Here is a 22,096-nt window from a genome sequence, read left to right as displayed (position 1 = left end):
AGTGTATTAAATTTCAGGCATGGAAACAGCTGTTGTTTGTCAGGGATTAAGGTGTACACTTTTCAGGCGTACTAAGTCTTAAAATACAGTTGTTTTGTTTTGTTTTTTTTTATATTTCTTTAATTTCACTTAAAATAACACACTGACCACATGTGGTGTGTGGAAGTTCAGTTATTTGGTGCAAACTGCTTTATGTGACACTATACAGATAAAGCTATTAGGCTGGTTTTAAGGAAATAAACACAACACATTCTGGAAGGACACCAGCTTTTTGAAGAGTGAAACCCTGTGCTGCCTTCAGGTCTTGACCAACTTCTGTGTCTAAAACCTGTTTGCCTGTTCAAAAGTAAACCTTGTTAAGATTAAATAATCTGTGCAGTTAAATCCAGTGTATAGCAGGAGTCTGGAAAATAACAGGGCAGAGCAGCAACTTCTGAGGGTCATGTAAAGAAAGTAAGGATGCATTCCATTTGTTCCCTAAGGAAGGTGGCTGCATGTCCATGTGTTGCAAGGGATATTGTTCACACCTTGTCAAGATCCACAACTTGATTGACTAATCCGGCAGAGGTTAAACCCCTTTGTGCTCCACCCATCCACAGATTGATCTAGATGGTTGTGGGCAGTTGGGCTTAACTCCTGGGTGAGGTTTAATTAGTTGTTTTATTGTGAACAGGTCTTTGTGTTTCTTGGGAACAGAATTAAGACCTAAAATGGAGTTGTTAGGTCACTTTATTTGGCCCACAAGAAGCATGCAAGAGAAGTGGGGAAGAAAGAGGGAAAAGAGTGGAAAAGAGGGACCGAGAGAGAAAGAAAAAGAGTGCAATAGCTTCCACCATGGATCTGCAGCATCCGATCAGTCTGATATCTTCAGGTCTGGTGGGGGGACACATGCCCAGTGCAGCCTCCAGAGAGTCCTTGAAAGTTTGAAAGGGTCCAAGCCCCCTCACACTTTGTCTGTCAGTTGACCCTGGGTCGGATGCATGCATGGAGGACTTGGGCTACTTTGAGATAAGCAAGATGTCCCTAAACAAGATGTGTCAGTTCCTGACCAGTGGAATTCACTGTGTTGTATGGTGATGAAGTTTTATGGTGATTGAGAGAGAAGAGAGGGAGGTATGGTTCTGTTAGAAATTGTTAAGGCATATCTCTAGTCCCTTACACAGATGCACCAAACTGCCCATCAGCAATGAAACCCCCACCTTATTGTGCATGTTGGGTTTAATCGAGATAAAAACTGTGACCTGAAAAAGAACACTAGCTTTTGAATTGAAGTAAGGCTTGTATGTGGTCAGGTTAAGGAAGCCTGGTGGGTTATTGAGCACTGGATGAGGAATGCACCACAGCACAAGCCAATTGAGCATGTACTCTGAGTTCACCCTGGTCTCACAATACTTCTCTGACAATGAGAGAGGTTTTACCCCATAAAGCAGAAGTCTAGTACTATGCACAGGCTCAGCTACCATGATTTAGCAGATAGAGGTAGCTAATATGCTGTACCTTTATCTTGGGTCTCAGCCTTTCAACACTGGGTTGGTGAGGGAACTGGTTTTGTGCCATGCTTCTACAATACCCATTTTTACTACTGTATCTGAATTACTGTGCATAGTTTATTCAGAGTTTTCTTAAGGTCTTAGCTACCCCACTGCAAGCAACATCTGTATATGGATCTGGGGCACAACTGCTGCAAGTCTGGATGGGTATCTTCTCCTTGAGAGTAACCTCTGGATACATTTCTTTGCCAGGTGGAGAAGCTTAGCACTTGTTGCCAACATCACCACTCACCCTGTCTCTCTTTGTGGCAGTCATAACAGGAAGATATGTTTATCCAGACAGAGAAAACATGGTAACCTGAATTTACGCTTAAGTAGGGCCTTAGGGACTTCAGGCTTTTGTCCCCAGGGTGGACTGCACTATTGAACTATTTGATTCTGCCCTTCTACTCTTCTCTGGTGAGACCTCACCTGGAGTACTGTGTCATGCTTTGGAGCCCTCAACACAGGAGGGAAGTGGACCTGTTGGAGCACATCCAGAGGAGGGCCACAAAAATGATCAAAGGGCTGGAGCACCTCTCCTCGGAAGACAGGCTGAGAGAGTTGGGGTTTTTCAGCTTGGAGAAGGCTCTGGGTGGAACTTACAGCAGCCTTCCAATACCTGAAGGTGCCTAAAAGAAAGCTGGGGAGGAACTGTTCACAAGGGCATGGAGCAATAGGATGAGGGATAATAATTTTAAACTAGAAAAGGGGAGATTTAGGTTGTATATTAGGAAAAAATTCTTTACTATGAGGGTGGTAGGTCACTGGAACAGTTTGCCCAGAGAGGTGGCGGAGGCCTCATCTCTGGAAATATTCAAGATCAGGCTTGATGGATCTCTGAGCAACCTGATCTAGTGAAGATGTCCCTATTCACTATGGGGGGGGGGGGGGGGGGGAGTTGGGTGGGTGTGGACTGAATGACCTTTAAAGGTCCTTTCCAACCCAAAGCATTCTATGATTCTATGATTTGAAAATTGCTATTATTATGATTCTACAGTATGATGTAATAGATATAATAAATTAGAATTATAAATAGGAATAAAAGGATATTAAATAAGCATAAGGAAGCAATAGCAGATGCAGCATTTAGTATAAAAGTATTACCAGAGTTATTCCAAATTTTTGTGGCTGCTATTAGATATCCATTTTAAATTGTTTCCTTTCATCTCTTCCAGCATCCTAGTGTTATTTAAATGCTGTGTTTAGATTCAGATCCACTCTAAAACATAGATATTATGAGCATGTAAATATACTGAGCCATGCAAACTGAAAAAGAAAAAAATCACATTATTCACTAAGGCCTCATTTCACAGATAAATGGTAATTGATGTACCTAAATTGTGAATAAATAAGTTAATACATGAATAAATAAATTAAAAAAATATGTGCTAAAGGTGAGAAGAAAGAAATCCATGCCCATCTGGCCATGTCTGTTGTTTCCTTTAGATTGCCACCACAGGTGTGTTTGTACATAGTTTGCTTGTTCTGTGACAGTCTCTGCTTTTCTGAGGGCACCAGCAGTGGCTTCCTTTATGATTGATCATATGTGTATAATATCCTCAATGACCACTGCAAGTGTTCAGCAGGCCTTGAGGGTTTGTTAGTTGATTCTACTCATTACTGGCTTGGAGGTGTGCAACCCACTACTTGCACCCGCAGTGATGGTCAGCCCTGATGACGTGCACCCCACCTTGCTATTGAAGAAGAGGATCATAACAGAAATGACTGGATTGCAAAGTTTATGCTGGAGTGCACACATAGAACAGACTGAGCAGAGAAAGGGATTGAGAAGTACAGATGGAAAATAAGCATTTTAATTAATGCTAACTTTTATGTACTTGGAGGACCCACATGCTTGTAGATGTGATTCTATCCCATTTGGTCATGCAGAAGCTAATTCTGATGAATTTGCTAATTTTGCCAAAGAGAATTCATAGCTGCCTCTTTTCACCCTGGTACTTTCTTGCAATTACTGTTGTTTGACAGCTGTTGTTTTCATGCAAATTTCATAATGTGGTGTACGAGTCTGTGAGGTGATAATAACCGTGCAGATCAGGCTTAAACAATAGAAATAAGAGCAGACGATATCATCGTATTTCTGAGCTGCAATTTGTTTTAATGCATTTGCCTGCTGTGGCCATATAAACCGCACAGGCAATAACGTCCACTTCCCCCTGAGATTAATGTTATTCAGTGGATGTACGTGAAAGCCAACCTGCCTTACATGTATTAACTACAATTAGCTGGGACACTGGGTAGACCACATTTTTTTGCATTTTGTTTAGTAGTTTCACCACCTAGACAGAATGATTTTGCTGTGGTTTATGCCCACTTTACACACGTGTAAATGCCACCCTGCAGACGCAAAGGAGTGGGTAAATTGGCTGTGTGCCATGATATCTTCTATTATATAGCTGGGATGGCTCTCCCAGCCTGCTTTCACTGCAGGACTGCTCCCAGAAACCCCTTGAGCAGAAAAGACGAGATATTCAGCTTAACTGATGTGTGGGTTAATTCACTGGACAAAATTAATGTACTCTGCTTGCAGAATGGGATCTAACACAAGGCTATCTGAGGCAAAACTGTACAAAGGTTGTTAGCAGTCAATGTCAGAGATACCTGCCACTATTCTGCTGCCTTTTCATCATGTGAGATGAACTGTGAAGCCACATTGCAATTGTTAGCCACTTTTCAGTGCTGGAAAAAGTTGGTAATGGGAACTATCAAATGACTTGCTTGTAATGAATAAAAGGATATCAGATTTTTGTGTAAGGTATTAGTACTTACCCACTTCAATCTTAATAAAATAGCAGTGCATAAACAGTGCAGATAAAAGCTCAAAATTAGAGAAGTTCCCTGTAGCTCACACAGAGGTATGAGCAGAATGAATTAACAAGTGTTTTGTTTTTTTTTTCTCTCAATGACAGCTGAGTTTCAGTGGAGAATAAGCAATTTCAGTAACAAACAATACTGCACTTTGAGATCCTTCAAGATAAAAGATAATGTTTCTTAGTGTTACGCATAATGTTAGGCAAAGAGTAGACATCAATAGTACTTCATCTATGGATTATTTTCACTTTAATATAAAGGGAAACAACCACAGATGAAGAGATACGAAGCCACTGTGAGAAAACCTGTATGTTTATCAGTTGCAACAAGCCATCTTGACATAATTTAGCTTATTCCAAAGGGTAGAGGTGTTTTCTTTTAATGGTAAAGTACTGTGGAAAGGACACAAAATATCAATTTCTTTATTACAGACCCCTTGGTTGTAATACAATTTGATTTTAGCATTATACACTTTCATTTCTTACTCTAGCATATCACTGCTTCTGAACTACAGGCAAAATTTTATCAAGGCTGCTGATAGCAAATCCACTTCTTATTTTGAGAAATATTCATTTTTCTACTAAAAATAACTTGCAATAAATAAAAGCTTTACTTTTGCAGCTGCTTAGTGCAACTGTAATGATCTTGTGTGTCCATAACTCACACTGTCCATGCACATACACACATACACACACACACACACACAAAGTCTGCTTTCCTTTATGTTGCACTTCTCTAATGTGTAGCTTGACACAGTGATTTGGATCTGCATTTCATAAGCAGCCACCCGTTCCCCATCCAACCGCCAAGTAACCTGTTCCTCTTGGTGAAGTCCTGGCTTTCCTTGTGATCCCATGACTCTTGTTGAGCTGAATCGGCACTTTCAGCTTGGCGAATCAGCATAGCTGGCCCTGAATTACCAATTCTTAATATTTCTGGGTGTTCAACTACACTTTGTGAGGTAATTGCTTCTGGAAATGCCAGTTCAGCACAGCCTGGGACAAGCAGAAAAAGAGATGCGGGCTTTCTTAGCAGGGACAGCTGGGGCTGCTGATTAAGGATGGATGAATCTGTTTGGGAAAACAAATCTGGCTAAGCCTGGTTCTGCAAAATTCTCTATTAATTCCTGTGTTTGTGAGAATGTTTGTCTCCCTTCCAGGCAAAGGGCTCAGATTATTTTCTTTCTTTGTTTCTGTGCTGTTGCCACCACCCAGCATTCTTCCAAGGACTATGTTCTGGTGACTGTAAAATGTTTAATTACTTCTCTGGTCACATCCATGTGGAGTCACTAATGGTGATGTTCCATGATAGCATCTTTCACAATCCCCATGCAGCATCTCCTTCAGGAGCAGCAGTAAATGTCCTGGCTCAGGGAATAATGCTACACAGCCAATCAGCAGAGAAGTTAAAAAAATCAGCAACAATTATGATTTTTTTTCAGTTGCATATCTTTATCAGGGCTGCTATTAGTACCTTTTATCTTGGAAACAATACAGTTGCATATTAGATTTCTGAAACCAGAAGGCTGCCCAGATTACTGGCAGAAGGTGACATTAGTGTTGTAATGAAGAAAAGTAACAAAAAGCAGAGGGGCTGTTTATAGTTATCCTAAACTGTAGAGAAACATGTTAAGAAATGCTCTGTATATGGATCTCAAGACAATGCATGCAGAGCAGCTGTCCCTTGCTCTTGTGAAAGAAAAGAATACTGGCTTTTTGCATCAGGTGGAGACTTCAGGTTATTAATACATTTAAGCAACTCTTGCACAGTCCTAGAAAGTCTTATCTGGGCTATACAACTGACATTTTTCATCAGAGTAAGCCAATAAACCAATCAGACACTAAGACATCTTTTATTTGTTTATTAGTTTATTATTTTAAAGAAAACAAACAGAAGCCAGAAAACAAAACCAACTCCCAAATCCAGTAACTGTTAGTAAAGGCTATTTTGGACCAGATCACTGAGGTGATTGTTTGACTGCTTGTTGGATTAGAAATTAGGAGAAATTTCTTTTCAGAAAGAGAGGTTAGGCATTGGAAGGCATTCCCAGGGAGGTGGTGGAGTCACCATCCTTCAGGGTGTTTAAGTAAAGGTTGAATGAGATACTTAGTGACATGGTTTAGTGAGTAATATAGGTGGTAAAGGGACAGTTGGACTAGGTGATCCTCAGGTCTTTTCCAACCTTAATGATTCTCTGATTCTGTGACATGAAAATCTCCAGAGGCTGCTCCTGATGGTCTGGGGTATGTCTCTCACTCTCATGTTCAGTATTTGGAAATTCATGTGGTGTCCATTGTGCTGATCTTTACTAGAATGGAACGGGTGATGAAGTCTTCTCTGGAGATATCAAAACCATTCTGGACATGTTCTTGGGTGACCTAATCTAGGTGATCCTGCTCTGGCAGGAAAGGTGGGACTAGATGATCTTTCAAGGTCCCTTCCAACCCTTAATATTCTGTGATTCTGTAATTTTGTGATTCTGTTATGTTAATGTATAAACTGGTTCCTGCAATGTTCACCACTAGCCTCACAACTTGCAAAGTGCTTTAATATCACAGTAGGTCTAAAAGGTTATTACAGAACAGAAGGAAAACAGTGAGTCCAAGCCAAGCAAGAACAAATACTATCTCATTAACTGAATGACATGATTTGGAATAAATACCTAATGTTGTTATATTTGTAGTGTTGGTATTAATTAAAGATAGCATAATGGCTGTATAGTATTGCCTCTGGTTTTAGGGTGCTTAATAGTCAGTTATCATAATAAAAACAATTCCCATCAATTAACTTCTCTGTCATCTGTGTTTTCTCATTAACTTTGTCAGATTTGGACCTGCTCAGAGCCATTTTTTTGAGGAAATGTGTAGTCCAGACAGATTGCATGTACTAGTAACATGGCTTCTGGAGGTCTCACTAGAACTTAGTGACTTTGGAAATTAAGTTAAGCAAAACCAAAGCAATGACAATTTTCTTAATGTGCAGACTTATGCTGAATTAGAGTCCTGAGTGAAAGAAACAGTTCAAATGCCCATCTTAGTGTAAAATCAGAATGATTTCTTTATGTGGAAGGAAAAACAATCAACTCCTGCTATAGCATTTCCCATGAACAAAGGAGATGTCTCTGCTGTTTTTATAATAATCTGTTATATGGACAATAAGAGGAAAGGACCTGCATGAATTCATTTAAAGGCGAAGTCAGAGCCTAAGACTCTCCTAGTAAGCTTGTCAGGAGCAACAGATGACACTCTCCTCCCTGTCTTCAGTGTCTGATAGTTTATACAGGCCTTCTAAAACACAGAAACAATTTTTCAGTGCCATGGTAGCATGCTGGGGCTTTCCCTCCTCTCCACAGAGACAGGGTGAGAGTGTAACCGAAACTCAGATATAATGATGTCCATGGGGAGCACATGAGGCACAGTCCTTTTTTAGTCACAAGGGAAGACGTTAGGAGTTTGTAGCTGCCTTCTCTCCTGCAGACTTAGTGCTCTGAGTACTTCCATGACAAAAAGTCCTTTTGCTTGCCTGAATAAAATTGTTCAACCACCCTTTTCTCTTTCTTCTGCTCAGAAGACTCAAAAGTTGCTTAATCTTTGCAACATGAGACATCCACCAAGCTCTTAGGGTGAAAGCTCCTCTCCCCAAGCACTCAGGAGACTGGCTTGATTAATATTTACAAGCCCTTCTCTTAGTGTGTGGAGGAATGTCTCGCCAATAACCTCTTCAGGACGGATATTAGGAAAGCAAGGTGGAGGGGGCACTGTCAAGAATGGGATTGGGTTAATGTCTTTCCCTGAAACCCTTTGCTGTGCTTCCCATTTTCCAGTGAAATTTCTACATGCAGGTTATCATTGGCCCCTTGCCATTACGTTGATGGAGGCAACGTCATTGCTGGTTTCTGCAATAATTAAGCCCTGTGGCAGAAATCTTGCCTGGGTGAACTCTGCCCATCATATATAAATAGCTGTAGTTAAGAGCAGTGCAGAAACTTGAGCTCTTCTTGCAGACTGAAGCCAAAAGGACCCTCGCTCAACTAGTATCACAGAGGGGCAGGATTAAGAAACCTTTTTACCCAGGATAGAAAAGTCACGTTCTAAAATTACACCAAAACAAAACAAAAAAACCCAAACGAACCATCTGGGAATGCTGCAGGAAAAGAAGTCAGCACTGCAGGAGCTGAATGGAGTGAAGCATGAGAGAAGCGAAGGATTTGTCACTAGAGGGCAACGTGGTATTATATAAGTCGATGGATGCTCCCCTGGAAGACAGTGAAATATGGAGACAAGAGCATACCACCATATGGAGGAGAAACTTAAAAATAACAGGGCAGCCTAGAGAAGCACAGCAAAATGAGAAATTTAGTTTTACTGCCCTTAGTCATCATATTGACTTTCTGGCTCAGCTAGATAGGGGAGTGGGAGTTGAAGAGGAGACTGTAGCTGCTGTGATTCAACCAGCAATGCCAACTACAATATAGTCAGATACAAGCTCTTCCTGAATGAAGGAGATGTGATAAAATCATATTCATGATCAAGGCGCAGAAAGGGGAAAAAAATGTACTGGCTGTCTGAGTTTCAAACAAACCTCTGGATTTGTGACATCTATAGTTTAGACCAGAAATTTGTTAGTGTCTCACAAAACAAGTCTAAAAGCTCTCAGTCAATACATTTTTAATTTATTCAAATCTCAGCACAATAGCCATTGAAAACTTACCCCTTAACTCACTCCATGTCTGTCTAAGAGTGACAGGAAGACAGGGGAAAAACAGAATTTCTGTAACTTCTGATATGCATTTTGTTAACAGAATGCAATACTAAACTACTGAATTGGCGAAACAGCACTGCTTTAAAACCTGTATAAATATGTTTCTAAATTTGGACTGTGTATTTGACCAACTTTGATTATAAAAGTTTTGGTGGTTTGACCCTGGCTGGAGACCAGATGCCCACCAAAGTCACTTTAACACTCCCCTTTTCAGCTGGACAAGGGATACAATATATATTGAGAAGCTCAGGAGTTGAGATAAGGACAGGGAGAGATCATTCCGCAATTAGTGTCACAGGAAAAACAGACTCAACACAGAATAAAGGAAAGAAAACTCTCTAATTTATGACACTACACACAGAGTGAAACCAGAGTCAGATCAGAAGTACCAGATCTTAAAGCACCTCCCTCCAGCTCTCCCTTCACAGGAGACTTTACTCATGATTTCGCTCCCTTCTTCCCCCTCATTGTGACATGTGGAGGGGCAGGCAAAAAGTGGCTGCTAGTGCTTTTTTCTCCTAACTGTGATTCCCAGAAGCACTGTGACCATCGCTGATGGGCTTGGCCTTGGTCAGCAACAACTCTGGATTTGAATCAGCTAGGCCTGCAGACAGCTTCCTGCTGCTTCTTGCAGAAGTCATCCCTGCAGCCCTCTCCTCGACCAGAACCCCGCCATGCAAAACTACAACCAAGAGATGGAAAATGAATCTGGGATAACAGATTGATTATCATTAGACATACAACAGCATTTAAAAGCATATTTACAGGGAAAGTTATTTTTAATCTATCCAGAACCTGAATATATTACCCTAAACTTCTTAGGACACAAGGATGAATGGTAAAATAGAAAAACCGACCTGGTGTCTTCATCCAGAGCAGATCATCCATGAGGCATCTTTATTTTCTGTGCCCCATGGGACTCCTAAGACAAAATAGTTCATTAGTGTGTGAAATTGTCTATAAAATACTGTGAGGATTGTGTTGGAACCTGCCAGAACCTTGTTTCTGTGTATTTGTGTGGTACAGTTGTGTTCATCTAACAATTCATTGTGAATGTAGAGCAGTCCTGTTTCACCCTCCCACCTCAGAGATCCCCCCAGCTCTTCTCCCACCCATGCCTCTGGTAGCTGCCTCTCATACTCATCTCTATGCCCTCACTGAGCTGATTTAATTTGCTAAATTTTCTGAATACACACCCTTGTTTTGGCATGTTAATTTTCTGTCAGTTCAGAGTAACAAAAAAACTTATGATAGAGACTGCTGGGCACCAGATCTGGCACAAGCAAGCTAGCAGCAGCTGGTAGGAGCAGGATGGCCCATTCTCTGCCACAGGGAGACATTGTACTGTCTCAGCTACATCCCTGAAATGTGCCCACATTCCACTTTAATAAATCATCAATATGTAACCTGTCTGCACTGTGCAGATCTTGATGATTAGAACCATCCATTTGTTGAAGCTAAATGCAGTTTTTGATATTCTGGATTTGACAAAAACTGTCAGTATTTTTTGGGGTGTTCCTTTCTCCTCATCTCAAATGATAATTTTCAAAAGTTGAAGTGGGGTAAAAGGAAATCTGCAGCAAAGATCCTGAAGAGATTTTTAAATGTTCTGCTTTTCCCAGGGAAAGTCAAACTTTACTTTCTTGGATTTAGTCAGATCTGCATAGTAAAGCTAATTACAAAATAGTTGAACATCATTGGAAATAATAGTCAGGATCTAAACCAAGGATGAGGTGCTCTGCTATAAAAAAAACCCCACAACAGTTATTTCTAAGTGGGAGTGTAGTGAATCACTAATTGCCATTTCTGAATTGAGCTTTATTCTCCTATTTACTACACTGTAAACCAAGAATAATTCTGCTGCATTTTACTGTGTGATACAACTGAATCAGAATCTGTGCTTCAGTTTTATTACTGGATATGAAGAGTTATGAATTGAAACAGTCCTTCTGAATGGACAAAATTGTTTTATTTGGGAGGCCATTCTGGATCAAATAAAATTGTGGTTGGAACTAATTTTGTCCTTATGCTACATGGGAAAAAATTGCTCTTATTGCTGTACATGCATTTACAGCCTTTGGCACAATGGGATTTGATTATCTTCTGAGATCCGGGTACATCACTAATACAAAGACTTATAACTGTGGCACAGTGGCTGTATTTTGTAGATGGATGTAAGCAAAAGCATGAAAGAATTACCATAATTCATAAAACATAGAATGAAAAGACACATGAGGCAACACAACTCGTTAACATTCATTCACTCATACTGGTTGGTGTCATGTAAAGGGTAAGAGTCTGATGTGTGGCTGAGGAGGGCCCTTGCATTGAGTCATGAGGTTCAGAAAGGACCCCCTTGCTTTCCAAAACTCTTCCTCAGAGAGGAGCCTAGGTATGGCTAGGTCCAGTTTAGTCCCAGACTTGATCAATGGTTTATGTCTAAAGGTCTGTGTGTATATGTATATGTATATATATATGTATAATATCAGAGTTAGTTTGACTCTCAGAGCCCCCAGAGACCTTTCATTGATACAGTTTTACAAAGTTGAGTCTAATATAAAATTTATTAAAGTGACAGATATAAAAAATTCGGGATTGACATTGATAAATGCACTTACTGCAATAGTGCTAGTGTATGACTATGATTATAATAAAAATGCTAGCCAAACACTGTCCTGGGCATTCTCACCAAAAGGAGGAAATCACAGTTGCTTACCAAGAAGGCATCCCTGTCTTGGGTGGAGAAGCACAGCCCATAGAATGCCTCTTTGGAGTCTTCAATTTCTTCTCTCCCCTCCCAGGAATAACTTCCTCAATAGCCTTTATACGTCAGCCTTACCTGTTCCCTCCCAGGGGTGACGTTTAACAAGGTTTGGATGGAGAGTCCAGTACTACAGCCATACATGTTTAGCATGTACTGCTTTTTGCTCATTAGCGTATTCAAAAGTGTCAACTTTAGTATCCATTTTGTAGTTAGTGAAGCAGGATGTCTCACTCCAGGCACCATGGCCTTCAAATTCTGTGTAGAAACTATTTGTTTATTCCACATTCTTTACCCAAAACACAACCTACCTGCTGCTGTAAGACTCCCTCTGTCTGCTTCTCACACCAACATTGCAGATGTCCATCCACAATGTTTGTATAATAGGACACCAGTGGTTTTAACCTCTTAGATGCAGTTGCCACAGTTGGGACCAAAGGTCTATCTATCCAGGGACCTCCCTTTGATGGCAGCAGACAGAGGCTAGGGAAGATTATGCAAACTGAGCATACATAAATTCTACTTTCTTCTGATACTCTCCCAGGCATGAAACTTTCACAGGGACTTTGTGAGCTGGAAATGTACTTAGGTGACAATTGATTTCACTCCTATGGACTCATCCGTTCATCGTTTGAATCCATTCAGACTTCTATCACTGCATCTTCTGACAAGGACTCTCACCTCTTCCCTATGTATTATGTGGAAAAATACCTCCTTTTGTTTGCTTTTATAGCCTTTTTCATTTGCTGACACTGATTTTGTGTAATAGAAAATACGGGAAAACATTAGCCCTTTTCACTTTCTTCACCTAAAATCTTTTTATGTGTCTACAAATCATATCCACCAAAATCACCTATTTTCTAACACTGAAGAGTTTAGTTAGTACTTCATTTTATGGAAAGCTGACTACAACTGTCACAGGAAACATCCATATGTAGTAAGTAATTCGTAACAGAATAGAATGACCTTGTGTTTCTTCCACATTAGTCTAAAACAGGAAAAAACCCACACAGGATTGTTGTGATTTGAATATTCTCCAAGTCAGTCCTTTGAAGTGACCGTCATTTGTTTCAGTGCTTCTCGCTGGAGAAGAATATAATTTGAACTCCTTGAATAAAGTAGACATGTGTCATTGTTCTGAGCACTTTTTCAAGGATTTGACAGCTTTTTATTTCATGCATCATTCACCCCTTGCTATAGTAATCACATAAAGTAACATTTTATAATGTAAAGTTAAAAAAGTCATAGGATATTGAAGAATAATATCTGGACCCAGGCATGCTGGTGATGGATTTTATTGTACCATGCTAACCCAAGTGATGCTCAAACCAACCTGACATCTTACGGCAAATAAATAAAGGATTGAACTGGAGATTACTTATTAATTTTCATTACAGCTGAGAACACAGAATAAAAAAGCCAAGCAAACCCAACTCCAGCATTGTACAGAAGCTGTAAATTAAGTCATGTTCATTGAAAAAAAAAGATCATCAGAATACGGGCTTTTATTTTCTTCGTACTGTCTATAAAGATGTGCAAGGATGTGAATCTTTGTGAACAGATAACATTTTCTCTCTCTGAGAGGCAGTGCTAAGAATATTGCTGACTTCCACAGTGAGTAGGATTTGCTGTGACATGTGTCACTAACGTTACTCAAAAAAGAGTAAGTAAGCAATGAAAATCAGGATTAATCTCAATTTGCATTACAGGTGGTGTAGAGTATTGACGAAGGGATTTGAATTGCAGTCAACTGTCAAAATAGCACATTGGTTATACAAATGCAAGTGAATCCAGCATCGTATCTGTGTGCGGCTGTTTACAAATGGTGCTGGAATGGTGATGGCCTGCAAATGGTATTATGCTCTATATGTATTAAAAGGCACATCTGAACTGAAGGTATAGAGTTGGCAAAAGTAATAAGCACCTAAAATTTTATATATAAGAAATATTTATTTAATGTTGGCAATACAGATTACTGATGTTATGATATTTTTTTCACTGAATTTTTCCATCTGATACACTCATTGCAAGAGGAAACACAGAGATTTCTGTTCGCTAAATTTCAATTAATGTTTACAAAGGGCACAAGAGCATTCCTGAAAGGATTGCAAAGACAATTTTTTAAGTGGAAAACTATATACTAGCCTGTTTAAATTAAACTATTTCACCTACACATTAAAGAGCATTGTCATGAGGTAAATTTATATTCCAGATGCATTTGCACATTGGCAACAACAACACAAGGACAATTTTCATTAACAAATGTGTATTTTAAACATTTAAAGTACAGTACTATGAAAAAAGACAGAAAGAAAATTAAACAACAGCTAGATTATGGATAAGCTTTGTTTCTTGGATACTTTACTTAGCATAGTTTTCATAAGAGTGCATTTCATTCTTTTATTTCATAGCTTTTCTAATTCTTGGTTCCTGAGTCTACCTGAGGTTCAGCTATGTGAATTATTTCTGGACCTTGAGGCTTCTTTCACTGGCCAGTAATCAGTTTTTCTAGACAACAGTAGAGAACTGGTAGATACACCTCAGAACTTCACAGATACCTGGCAGCTACTGGAGGTCAGCTCAGCCAGTGGCCTTTAGTCTCATAGTAGAACTTAACTGTCTACACATGAAAGTATCCTGTATTTCATTACAGCTGTTGTTACAAAAAGAAATGGATCTTTGTGAATTCCTGAGGTATACTTTCCTGCACTGGACAGAGTTATTGGGTACCCCTGGGGACCACTGATGGCAACAGAAATCTCTTCTGCCTTTAGTCATAATATTTAAGAGACTGTGCAGAACTTCTCTGCTGGTCTGCCTTTGAGTACTTAATTTAGGGGAACTAAATCTCTCTACAGGCTTCAGTGATTGGGCTTATTAGATATTCTGACCATTGGAACAGGCTTCCCAGAGCCACCATCCCTGGAGGTGTTCAAAAAATGTGTACACGTGGCACTTCAGGACATTGCTTAGTAGATACAGGGCAAAGGACAAGGGGTGTAAGCTGGAGAAGAGGAAGTTCCATGTGAATATATGGGAAACTTTTTCACTGTGAGGGTGACAGAGGACTGGAACAGACTGCCCAGAGAGGTTGTGGAGTCTCCTTTCCTGAAGACATTCAAAACCCACCAGGATCCAGTGTGATTTAGTCTAGGTGATCCTGCTCTGGTGGAAAGGGGAGAGGGCTGGACTCGATGATCTTTTGAGATCCCTTCCAACTCCTAACATTTTGTGATTCTGTGACTCTGTGATTCTGTGTCATGGTGTTGTTGAGTTAATGGCTGGACTTGATGACCTTATAAATCTTTTCCAACCTTAAAGATTCTATAATTTTATGATTTTATTATTCTTTGTCTGATTTGAGACAGTGGACAACAGCACATGCAGAATTACCAGTACACTTAAGACCACTACTACATGTTATTCAAAAGTTTTTTTGGTTTGTTGATTGTTTGGGTTTTTTTTTCATTTTGGGAGGTGATTTAACTCTTCAGCATGTCTCTGTTGTTCAGTCCACCACTGAACCGTAAGAAGCTGAAAGCATTTTTTGCATTACAAAAGTATTGTCTTTTACATAACTTAGTTTTTATTGTTATTACTTGTAAGTACTTTTTTTCTTTACATAATTTGGGATTAAGCAGTAAAGGAAGAGAGTTGGAGTGGTAGGGAAAGTGAAGAGATTGGTACTGTTTCATGCACTTTACCTACATAGACTGTGATTAAATAGCTGAACTCATAATAAGAATCCATTATAAAGATTGTGTTTAAGTTGAGGTAGTTTATAAGTAAGCCTAACATGAGGTGTATTACAAAAAGTATGTCATAAATAAGGACAACTTTTAAGGATAGTATTTCTGAATGGGGGATCACTAAATGGATAACTGCTAGTGATGGTTTGATATCAAAAACCATACACAAGATAGAATAAAGGAAGTTGATTCAGAAAATACGCTCCAATGTACAAGTCTGGCACCTGTGTAGTGTATTTATTTACTGGGTGAAGCCAAGCACAAATTATTAAGTGCTAAGCCTTGTGCAATCACTTTGCACAAAGCTTCACTCTAGTCTTTGACAACCTTGTGAACAGGAGAATCCAGCTGGGTGGAAAGGAATACACATAAAGCATAATGTAATGGACATGGAAAATAAATGATCTATTCTTGAAGCTATGGTTTGTGGAAAGAAAAGTCAGAAGTAGTTTTCTAACCTCTCCAGCTTGTTAAGAAGCACATGGAAAGCAACTGCAATATTAATAGCAGAGTAGCCTGACAGGCTTTAGAAGAAAGAAGCCCTGGAGGAAGACAAAGAAAGAAAAAAGGAAAGTGTCCTAAATTTATTGAGAAACTGAACCATTCAAGGAGAGTTGATTGTCAAACACATGCTTGATAACACACTTTGTTCTATAAATTTGCAACTTGTGTCTTGTTTTAAAACATAGCTTTTTAACTGCTTCCCTAATAAAGAAAATGCATTATTTTTCTCTAATCTTGCTTAATAGAAAGTGTAATTGTTGAGCAACCTGACAAAAGTAAAGAAATCCATTTCTTTGGGCATAGTGACTTGCTGAATAGTGGGGAAAATCATAATCGGGAAAGGTCTAGCAACCTGCATCAGTAGTAGAGTCCTGAAAGTAGATACTTGTCAATGGTTATGTTAAAGTCCAGTGACAGTAGGCTATGGAAAAGAGGTGTCCCAAAGTGTTTGAGACAAGTAAGAGTGGTGGCAAGGTGACTTCTGATGTTGTGAAAGTCTGTCCATCCATGTGAGACAAGGAATAGTTACAGCTCTGCAAGTTCTTGAATACAGGGCAAAGTTTTTCTTTCTTGAAATATCTAGTCTTCCCAGAATTCATATGCGAAAATTTGGTTACATCTTTGAAAATCAGTTTGGGCCTTGACTGTTTCTGTACACAAACTTTTGTCATTGTATCCTGTTATCCAGACATTAATTTTATTGCTGAGAGCCTAACAGGGGGAACATTGAACACAACTTAGCTTCCCTATGGGTTTGTTGGTTGTGGGGTTTTTGGTGTTGTTTTTTCATTTTGTGGAGGGTTTTTTGTTTGGTTGCATTTTTTTATAATTAAGTTTTCCCCAATCTTTTCTTCCCTTGCTTAACAAGAAAAAACATTTAGGTTACAGTCCTCCTGGTGTTTCAGCACTGGATTTTTCAAAGCCTAGAATGTCATCATGTCCCCTGGGCAATGCAGGTTACCAAGGTATATTGCTCTGACTCATGTAAGAGATTTTTCTTCTAAGTTTTGTATATGATCACTAAAATTTTTGCAAGTTTTCAGCTGAGTGCAGCAAGGTAAACCTCCAAGAATATGGCAAACTAAGAAGTTTAAATTATTCAGCCATACTTAAAAGTCTTTACTTATTGTAATAAAGGCAAGAAAAATACATATGCTATTGAAACAGAAAACTGAGGAACAATATGCTTTCATTGAAAAGCTTTCCCTGAAGAGCCATGTTTATTATAACTTATAACTTATTTTGCTTTCTGAGTGATGTTGTGCAATACACAATGAAATGAACTTAGCCTAGAGGAGCTCTTCCAGTTACAGTAACAAAGATCATATAAGGATGTAACTACACACAGTGATAATTCACAATGTTGATATGGAGATGAAAATAAAAGGTGGTCCTCTTACATAAAGGAGGACATAAACTAGAGGGCAATGATAAAGGTAATGAGAGGAAGTGGTGCAGGTAATGTTCAGCATTACTTGAGATGCAAACACATTTCCTTTCGTCCTATGTATGGTATAAACTATAAACTTATCTTTACAAACACTATCTTGAGTTAATGAATACATATATTAAGCTCTTTTTGTTTATGGCAAGGAAAAACTGTTGATAGTCATTAGTTTGTTCCTATCTCCTGCTCTACCGTTTGGGTTGTACATGCTTTCTTACCTCCTTAAAAATGCAGTTACACCTTCCTTTCAATCTGTGTTACATTGTTTGACCTTTTTGACCTCCCTCAAGTATTTTTGAGGGCTCTTTCCATTAGCTGTGTCTGATGGAGCTTTCATTTTGACAATGGCCTTAAAAAAATATACTGAAATTAACAGTGCATTCTCCACAGTACAATAATGATGGTGGCATGACAACTTGTGAATTAATGGTAAAATAGATTATCACCCTTTCACACACATTTCTTGGGATATTTTGCATCATTATTTGTTTGTACAGTATGAAGTCCGGAATGTGTTAAATGGCAGCATTAATTTAGTGTTGTTTACCAGATGCAGGATATTTTATTAAGGTTCACAAGCCTTCCATATCTTGTCAAATATGTGAGGAACACTTGATAAACCATTTTGGAAAGAGTCATGGGTGCAAACAGTCAGTAGCAGGGCCAAGAATGCTACTTCTGTGCATGCTTCTTAAACCCAAATGTTGTTGGTTGTTTTATACAATTTTCTTTGCAAGCTTACCTTTGTAGTCTGTCTCTGTATCTTATACCAAAAAAAAGTATGTTCCCATTATTCAATATTTTACCAGAAGGATCTTATTAGTAGGAGTACTTGACTGTTTTATGCCGCTGCTCAGAGATTTCAATCAGAGCTGGACTTTATGGCATTATAAATGCTATGTAGAATTTACTATGGGCTATAAAAAACATATTTGCTAAGGACCTTATGATACAGAGGTGAGCAAATGTCAGGAGACTTGTAGCCACTTACTGCAATGGAATTAAACTTACTATGATTGTCTGGAAAGCAGTGTCCTTTCTCCAACTCGAAATAAAACATCTCTTCTTTATTTTTCCATCACACAATCTGAAATGAAATGTTTACTGTCATGGTTATATTAATTCTCAAGTTCTTGAATTGTTTTGCAACTCCTCTAATTTCAATGTGGTACATACTATCAGTCAGCAAACAGTTAGCACTTGTCAAACCCAACACTATAATGACAGAAAATGTGGGTAAAAAGTCAAAATTATTCCAAGATTTTTCTCTCCTGGTATAATCCCACAACGAAATTCTGTGATTATAGATGTGTATTCTTTTGCTTTTAGACCGGAGATAGGAAGGAGATTGCAGGATCCTGGCACTGCAGTTCAGTTGGTGATCTAGAGCACTCTTGTATTGTGTTGCTAGAATAGACTATTAAGGCTAAATTTCAATTGCTATGCTTGGGACTGCTTCCTTATGCTCATGTTCAGATGAACACCTTAATCTCATCATCATTACACTTTGGTCACGGACCAACCTTTACATGTGCATGTCTCCTTGAGATGGGAACTCTGGCTCTCAGGTCGGGAGTTCAGCTGCACAGACTTTCTAGATGTCAATCTCTAATACACTGTGTTTTGGTTTTGGGAGTTTTTGTTTACCTATGTTGGAGCTATCACATTACATATTTCAAAATTTGCACTGGTGTTGACGCAAGCACAAAATGGCACATCTGTTAAAATGTAGAATGATGAGTGAGGACAATAAAAGGTAGTGGCAGTCTGAGCACTTAACATGTAACACCAAGATCCAAGCTCTTGCTTCAAAAAAAAAAAAAATGCAACAAACCAACAGGAACAACTCTATGAGAAGAAAAAAGAGTCGTATTGCACGTGTTCTAATTGTTCCTAAATCCAATCCAGCCATATAAAACTACTTCTCACTAAGAATTGTGAAACAGTGGCCATAGTTGGATGATTCATCAGTGACATTTCCAAGATACACATCTACCTGAACAATAGCATAAATAAATCTTCCAGTATCATATTCATATGCTTCTTGCTCAAACTAAAATGCCAAAAGATTAACCAGATATGAGTTAATTGGTGTTTTGTGAATCTCTGTATGAACTGAACAGCCAGTGTTTTACAAGAGTCAGAAACTGTTTGCTGTGCCGTAATACCGTCTCTTAACTACTTCAATAATTAAAATCATTCTAGAAATTGCAGGATATGTATTTATTACTGTTGTTAATTGGAATGCATGAATCAAAAGAGGAAAGCTGTTATACTGTGGGATGAACTTAACTTCTCTGAGTACAGTCATATTTATCTTGTAAGGTAAAATATTTTATAAATTCAGACACTTCTCTCCAGTATTTACTATTTGTGTCACGCTAACTTTGTCCTATGATTATTTTTAAGAATTTCTATTTTCTGCTTTACACTGTGGCTCATCTGCTTTTATAAATTCACCAAAGATACCCTGATATATTGTGTTTCCTGTGCTAGCTAAACCTCTCGTGATGATGATCATTAACTGTATAGCTCAAAAGGAAATCTATTCAAGAGCTTTAATGTGGCAACCCTATCTGGGTTGTGCAAGCCATTTATGTCTTTCCTTGTACTTTGCAGAGTACCTCATTTCCTCTATTATAATTCTCACTTCACACAGGCTGCTGATGGTCTTATTGTGGAAACCAAAGTGAATCTATATGTCTGATTTCATATACCCAAGGACATGTGCTTGTGTAATTGTCTTTACAATTATTGATTTCTGGTTTTGTTGTCAAGACTATATTGACAAATCCTGACTACATAATTGTTACAGTCTGAGTCTTAGTTGATTTCTTAACGTTTGCAGTAATAGTCATTATTTTAATAATAACTTATTCCAAGTGGAAATAGATGAAGCTGAGGATTCTTCATGCTATCAACTTCTGTTTCACTCTTTCTGTAGTCAGTGCTGTGACTGCAGCATGAAATTCTTGACATACACATCCTTCTGAATTATAGATTTCATTCACCTCCAAATCTGTACATTTGTAAATCACTGTTGCAAATTTAGGAATTTTAGACTTATTAAGATGAGGAGGAAAGAAACTGAACCACATTGTGGTCGATCCCTTCTATATCTCCCTCAGGTTTCTGTCAAGGATTTCCTCAGAGAAGGCTTCCAGACTGAAGGATGTTATTCACATTTACAGTGACTCATTAGAAGCTATGCAGTTCCTGTATCATTTTACAGTGCCAGCACAGCTCAACACACTGAGCATGACACTTAAAACAAATATATTTTTTGCATTCAGTAAAAACTTCCTGGTCTGGCTTATCTGCAGCATATATTCTCTACAGCCATGGTTCACTGGTTCACATGGGGCTCAGACTGCCTTTAGTCTTAAGTATCCTCACTTGGAAACCTACAAAAATATGTTACTACCAAATTGTGAGGTTAGGAAAGGACAAGAAGGGTAACAAGAAAATTCAAGGAGCTGCATAAGAGAAGGTGAGACTATGAGACAACCCAGTCACCCTGTCTGGGGTTAAAGCTGAGACACTGTCAGATATGGTCATGTCCATAAACTGGCTTTTTGCATCTTTGTACTTGCAGATATGTTCCACAACATCTATGACTAAAGTCAATGTCTTCTGGAGAACCTCTGAAGATGACAGTACCAGTGCAATCCACAAGGAAGGTCTAGAGTTACTAGGAGCCAAAAAAAAAATAAAAAATATATATATATCTCAGAATAGCATGAGTTGGAAGGGACCCCAAGGATCACAGAGCTCCAACCCCCCTGCCACAGGCAGGGCCACCATATATATATATATAAGCTATTCTTGTGAGCAGAGCATGTTAGACATAGGTCACTGACAGACCACACAGGGACAGGCTATTTTTGTTACCTGTTTCACAAAGGCTTAAATACTACCAGAATGCACAGGTGGTGGGATGGTTTCTTTCTTGAGGAACTGGTGGGTTCCTTAAGGCTGGAATTTTCTCTTGTATCTCAAGTAATTATTCCTATTTTTGGCCTTGATTAGAGGAAAACGATATGGGTAGGTAAAGATTTTCTCTAAAATTCTCATTTTTTATAGTGTATATGAAGATAGAATAGAATTTTGTAAACACTTGCTAGAACAGTTAAGAAGCCATTTTATACAGGCACTTCTCTAGAATATATTTTCCACTGTAGTTTGTTATATATTCCAGAGCTGGTTATTATAAGTGCATAAAAATAAAGTGTTATTGTCATATTCCCTTGAGAAACTTAATGATTACATTTTTGAGTTAACTGACTACTGCCATATTCTGTGTACGGGAAGCTTTAAAATATACTGTAGGCATTCAGTTACACTTCAGTTATGACTTTTTTTCCTTAGTAAAATGTGACTTTTCAAATATTTTGAGTATTTTTAGTGAAGAACATGATAGAAAAAGTAAACATGCCAATGTATTTTTCGTTTTTTTTTGGGGAGGGGGTTGTTTGGGTTTGTTTTTTTTTTTCCTTGTGATGAAGAAAGTATG

The sequence above is a fragment of the Gallinula chloropus genome (assembly GCF_964237585.1).
Source record: "Gallinula chloropus genome assembly, chromosome: 1".
Classification (NCBI taxonomy): domain Eukaryota; kingdom Metazoa; phylum Chordata; class Aves; order Gruiformes; family Rallidae; genus Gallinula; species Gallinula chloropus.
The sequence above is the reverse complement of the archived record's forward strand: the minus strand, read 5'-3'. Positions refer to the sequence as shown.